At 45.1% G+C, this 6,287-nt stretch overlaps 1 non-coding gene across 1 annotated transcript; it reads right to left on the bottom strand.

Annotated features, from left to right (window-relative positions):
* Positions 1-2,260: 2,260 nt before the first annotated feature.
* TRNAC-GCA (transfer RNA cysteine (anticodon GCA)) lies at positions 2,261-2,332 on the bottom strand. The gene has a single exon. It is a non-coding gene; the product is annotated as a tRNA-Cys (tRNA).
* Between the last annotated feature and the right edge of the window lie 3,955 nt (positions 2,333-6,287).

Genomic DNA, 6,287 nt, shown 5'->3' with positions numbered 1-6,287 from the left:
TTCCAGGTGGGGCTTCAAGATCTGAAATTGTAACTGATCTTCAGACAGCAGTAATCAGTTGTCTTGTAGAAAATGGTTTCCTTGGAGGTTGGGTTCTATGGCATTATACCCACTGAGGTCCTCCCCTGGGCTCCACTTCCGAATTTTTCAGGTATTTCTTAACCCACAGTTGGGAACCCTCGGAGTTTGATTTGTCATGAGGGGGCCAGCAAGAACATAACTGCCAAAGGGGCTGGCATGACATCGGCTCAGCACTACAAGCCAGTTGACTGCTTATCTTGTGTAAGGCATCAGGGTGGCTGGGCTTCACATAAAGAGAACAGCATCGTTTGGAGGGGAACACTAATTGGCCATACTGAGCAAAGGCAACTTCAGCACTTGCAGACAATTGTCTCCAGAAGTCTTCTGCCCTCAGGCTTAGAAACTACAAGGGAAGGTTAATTGTGGGAACCAATGAAGTAGGGTGATGCTGTCCAGAGATTTTGAGTGGGCATGAGGGGCAATAAAGAATGAGTAAGGACAGTGGCTTGGCATGAGAGTTAGTGGAGAGTAGAGCTACGTATGATGGCAGAGACCAGCTGAAGAGAGATGTGGGTTGGCTGGGATGAGCAGCAGCAGGACTTGCCTAGTGCCAAACTCTTGGGAGTTTGGGTGGGCAGGAGGGGATGATAAGAGACACAGGACTGCTGTGAGAGCTGGTGAAATGCATGTGGCATCATAGGATTTGGACATTTATACAAGGAGCAGCAAAGCACTATTACTGCAAAGCAATCACTGGTTGGCCATGAGTAGATACAATGGCAGAAGATGCAGAGTATAGCAATGGGTTTGCTTGGCTGTGCTTGAGGGGGCAGTAGAACACAGTTGTGCTTGGGAGCAGGGGATCACTGGGTTAGAAGCTTGGAACACAAATTAACCTGGGGAAAAAAGCCTAACAAAAGTAAAACCAGTGTAATCATCTACTGCAGATAGGGTGGCCCCAAAATGAGGATCACAGATCTCCAGATAATGTTCACATCTTCCCTTTCTGCTGGATTCAAAATTTGCTCCACAACTTCACTCAACCATGCATTTTTATCTGTGCAGTTGTAAGATGACTTTTACTTAATTTTAAAACAAACCTCCAGAATACAATTGGAGATATTTTTCAAAATTAATTATTATTTTATTTACAAACTTCTGCCCTCACAAAGCCCACCAATTTGGTTTACAATTTAAAACATACATGATAAAACCACATTTTAAAAACATTAAAATCAAACCCTCCAAAACGCATCATTAACACAAATACAAAACAGTTAAAATATATTCAAGGACATAAAAACAGCAATTAAAACTTTGCTTAGGTAAGAGGAATCATTGAGGGAATGCCAAACGAAACAAAAGTCTCCACCGCTGGCAAAAGATGGCAACAGAAGGGCCTTGACTAACCTCCTTGGGGACAGAGTTCCAGAGTTTTGGTGCCATTGGCAAGAAGACCCTCTCCTAGGTTGCCATGCACCTCATCTCAGAAGGCAGGGCACCCCAAGGGGAGCCTCTGAAGATGATCTCAGTGGTCAGGCGGGTTCATAAGAGAGAAGATGGTCCTTCAGCTATGTTGGCCTCAAACCATATGCTGTGTCCAGAAACAAATTGGGAGCCAGTATAGATGGACCAAGATTGGAGTGATACTTTCCCTACAATGTACTCCAGTCAACATCCTGGCTACAGCATTCAGTACTTAAGAGCATTACAGTAATCTGATCTAGATGTAAGTAGGGGTGCCAGATCTTTTCTGCTCAGGAAAGGCAGCAGTTGCCTAACTAGTTGGAAGCTGATAAAGGGCACTTCTGGCCACATCTGCCGTCTCTTTATCCAGCAGTAGACCTAGTTATATCTGACAAAAGACTTCAATTGCTTCAGCTAGTGCAGAACATGGAAATTCATAAAAAGCAAGTTACTCCAGTGTTGTGCCTCAGCCCACTGGCTCACTATAGCCTTTCAGTACTGTTCAGTGCTAGATTTTAATTAACTGATTTCGTTTATAGTCTGCCTGTCCCACTGAGACTCAAAGGAGAAGACTTATGAGAGCAGTATGAGTAAATTTTGACATCGCCCCTTACAAACAGCTGAATATCCAGTATACATGCTTTGAATAAACTGAATATAGTTTTGTTTGGGCTGATCTGGTGTAGCCTCTGCTTCTTTGCCAGAGGCAAGAATAAAAATACAAATCAAAAAGTAAGAGGAATTTCTGAAAATATTGGAAAGAAAGAAAATGAGGGGGCACCTGGATTTGAACCAGGGACCTCTTGATCTGCAGTCAAATGCTCTACCACTGAGCTATACCCCCACCTGCTTATTAAACAAGACCAGTAACACTAATTCTGACCTCTTGTTCTGTCATATGTTTGCTTAACTTCTGCATACAGTGATAAGTGTATTGACAGACAAGTTCATCACCTTTCTGGTCACACCAAGAAACTATAATTATCCTTCATTTTAAATAGGTAAATGCTTTATTTGCTGAAGGCCTTCTGCCTTTGGGAAGGTTGCTGCAAACATAATGTGATGCCACAGTTCTTCCCCCTCTCTTTGATGCAGAGGCAGTTTTGCCCATAACCCACTAAGTGACATTGTGTGGGAGAAACAGCCATATGTAAACCTGACTCTACTCACCCTCCTGTTCCCATCCACAAATCCTTACTTTCTGTGACATGGACTGGCCACCCAACCGATGTGTGGTGCGCCAAAATAAAAAAGAGCAAAGTGATGGAGTTGGCATGAATTCGTGGAGGAACCCCTCCCCCTAGCCTAAGAAGGTGTGGTTAGTGCTTGGCTTTAGTGTCTGAATGAGGAGGAAACAGGTGTAGTGCAAACTATTATAACCCAGCAAAAAATGGCAGTCTGTTCTTGAAGCTTTTATAATTTCCCTAGTGAGAGGCAATGTGAGGGTATAGCTCAGAGGTAAAGCGTTTGACTTCAGATCAAGAGGTCACCAGTTCAAGTCCAGGTACCCCCTGATTTAGAGGGGGGGGGGCTGTGACTCAGTGGTGCAGCTGCTTGGTATGCAGAATGTCCAAGATTCAATCCTCAACATCTCCAGTTAACAGGATCATGTAGGAGGCAGACCTCCACTGAAACCCTGAAGAGCTACAGCCAATCTGAGTAGACAATGGTTTGATTCAATGTAAGGCAGCTTGACATACATGTGCATGACCAACGGTCTGCCTTAGTGGGCAGTGCTATTGGGAAACATAACAGTTTAGAGGAGACTCTGCTTTCCAGCACTAGTAGCTTACCACCCAGCATAGTAGTATGTAAATATAAAGACTTTTGCTTCTCACCACAGTGGTTCCTGATATGCAAGTAATTTTGGCTCTAAGGAAACACTGCCAGGTTCACCAGTTACAAATTAAAAAGTAAGGGTGGCCTTTTACAACATAAAAAATAAGGGTAGAGAGCCAGTTTAGTGTAGTGGTTAAGTGTGCGGACTCTTATCTGGGAGAACTGGGTTTGATTCCCCACTCCTCATGCACCTGCTGATGTGACCTTGGGTCAGCCACAAGTTCTCTCAAAAAGCTGTTCTGCTCAAGAGCAATTCTAGAAGAGCTCTCTCAGCCGCACCTACCTCACTGGTTGTCTGTTGTGGGGAGGGGAAGACAAAGGAGGTTGTAAGCTGCTCTGAGACTCCTTCAGGTAGTGAAGGGCGGGGTATATATCCAATCTCTTCTATGTATATTTATACAGCACATCTATTAATAATCCCTGCAATAACACTTCTGTAAATTAGGCCACAATGATAATAATAATAATAAATTTATTTTTATATCCCTCCCTCCCCCGCCAAAAGCAGGCTCAGGGCAGCTAACAAGACATGGTATGCACCATGATTACGGTAAAATACAATCATTACTACAAAACAATTAAAACAGTTAAATTACATTCATAAATTAAGTTAAAATTAGATAGACAAACCATTATAAGTTTCGGTGCTACGGTTCAGACTATGTATAGGATGGCTAGATGTCATTTCCCAGGTTTCATAAAGCGAGCTGAAAGAGGGCAGTTTTGCAAGCCCTGCGAAACTGATTTAGGTCTCGCAGGGCTCGCACCTCCTCTGGTAGTTGGTTCTACCATTGGGGAGCCATTGTTGGGAAGGCTTGCTCCCTCGTTGTTTTCAATCTAACCTCCCTTGGTCCAGGGACTTTTAAAAGATTTTGAGAACTAGATCTCAGTGCTCTCTGAGGAACATATGGGGAGAGGCGGTCCCTAAGGTAGGCAGGTCCTCGGTCATATAGGGCTTTAAAGGTAATAACCAGCACCTTATAGCGAACTCGGTACACAATCGGCAGCCAGTGCAGGTCCCGCAGCCTAGGCTGCACATGTTCCCACCGAGGTAGTCCCACTAACAGCCTGGCCGCCGCATTCTGCACTAGCTGCAGTTTCCGCTTTCGGTATAAGGGCAGCCCCATGTAGAGGGAGTTACAATAGTCTAGCCTCGAGGTGACCGTTGCATGGATCACAGTTGCCAGGTCTCTACGTTCCAGGAAGGGGGCCAGCTGCCTCGCCCTCCTAAGATGATCAACATAATTAAATAGGATTTTAAAATCATGCTTGGCTGAGGCCATCCAGGAAATGAATGGCTGAAGGCCAAACTGCAAGTGATGCCAGCATTTGATGACTGGAACTCCAGGTGCATTTGGACCTAAAAAGCAATGGAGGTGCCACCCAACGATCTGGGTTGTCACAGTGATGATGAAGAAGAATTGCAGATTTATACCCCGCCCTTCTCTCTGAATCAGAGACTCAGAGTGGCTTACAATCTATATCTTCTCCCCCCACAACAGACACCCTGTGAGGTGGGTGGGGCTGAGAGGACTCTCACAGCAGCTGCCCTTTCAAGGACAAGCTCTGCCAGAGCTATGGCTAACCCAAGGCCATTTCAATACGTGCAAGTGGAGGAGTGGGGAGTCCATGCACTTAAGAGTCCATGCACTTAACCACTACACTAAACTGGCTCTTACAGAAAATGAGGAAAGGGAGGTTTAATTCTTCCCCCTTTCCCTTTTAAAAAATGTCACCGCCCTGCTCTTTTAAGCACCCCTACCTTTCCATGCCCAGGACCTACTTTTAATATTCAGATGACAGCATGGAACTCACTAAACTGCTCACACATGACATCACAGTCATGTCACATGTCATAGCCACAGTCACATGACAGGAAAAAAGCAAGTCAGAGTGTCAGGGCCCAGATGGTAGACAGTAGACCCAGAGAGCTGGGGACAAGGAATGCAAGTGTAGCACCAGGGGATCAATCTAAGGATTAGAGCTATGGAAGAAACCTTACCACCACTGAATGACCTGGCCTCTCCATCTTTCTGGTCGTCTAAGTTGGCATGCAAAGGAAGGACAAAAGTGTGGCATCTTTACTTGTGTGCATGTATACTAGAAGCAAATCATTCTCAAAAGTAGCAAAAATAGGCATAGCTTTGCAAGTAATCCAGTTACTTTTTACATCTTACTAGGAATAAGGCCTGTTATCATTCTCAAGGCCTGTTATCATTCTCAAAAGTAGCAAAAATAGGCATAGCTTTGCAAGTAATTCAGTTACTTTTTACATCTTACTAGGAATAAGGCCTGTTGTGGAGGAAAATACAACAGGCTCTAGCAAGAGGCTTTGGGCAAGTGTCCTCTCTGCTTTTGCTGTCTTCCCATCCACCAAGGTGAAGAAGAAGATGATGATACTGGATTTATATCCCACCTTATACTCTGAATTTCAGAGTCTCAGAATGGTCACAATCTCGTTTACCTTCCCTCCCCCACAACAGACACCCTGTAAGGTAGGGGGGCTGAAAGAGCTCTTACAGCAGCTGCCCTTTCAAGGAGAACTCTGACAAGAGCTATGGCTGACCCCAGGCCATTCCAGAAGCTGCAAGTGGAGGAGTGGGGAATCAAACCCAGTTCTCCCAGATAAAAGTTCATGCACTTAATCACTACACAAACTGGCTCTCTCAGAAGGTATTCACTCCCCCACCACCACCTCCAGGGGAGCTAATGTTTGTGAGGCCAGTTTGTCATCTGGAGAGCAGTTGTGATTCTGACCGATCTCCAGCCCTCACCTGGGGATTGGCAATACAGTGGGAGGAAATGGCTGGTTTGGAGGGTAGCGTCTGGCATTGTACCTGTCTGACATCCCACCTTCTCTAAGCTCCACACCTCAAATCTCCAGTAATTTCCTAACCTGGAGTTGGCAACTGCTAAGTCACACCAGCTGTCATCGGGCTGCTGCTGAACAGGCGCAAGCA

This window comes from Heteronotia binoei, chromosome 12 (assembly GCF_032191835.1).
Source record: "Heteronotia binoei isolate CCM8104 ecotype False Entrance Well chromosome 12, APGP_CSIRO_Hbin_v1, whole genome shotgun sequence".
In the NCBI taxonomy this organism is placed as follows: domain Eukaryota; kingdom Metazoa; phylum Chordata; class Lepidosauria; order Squamata; family Gekkonidae; genus Heteronotia; species Heteronotia binoei.
Note: the sequence above shows the minus strand (reverse complement) of the source record. Positions and strands in the feature narration are given on the sequence as shown.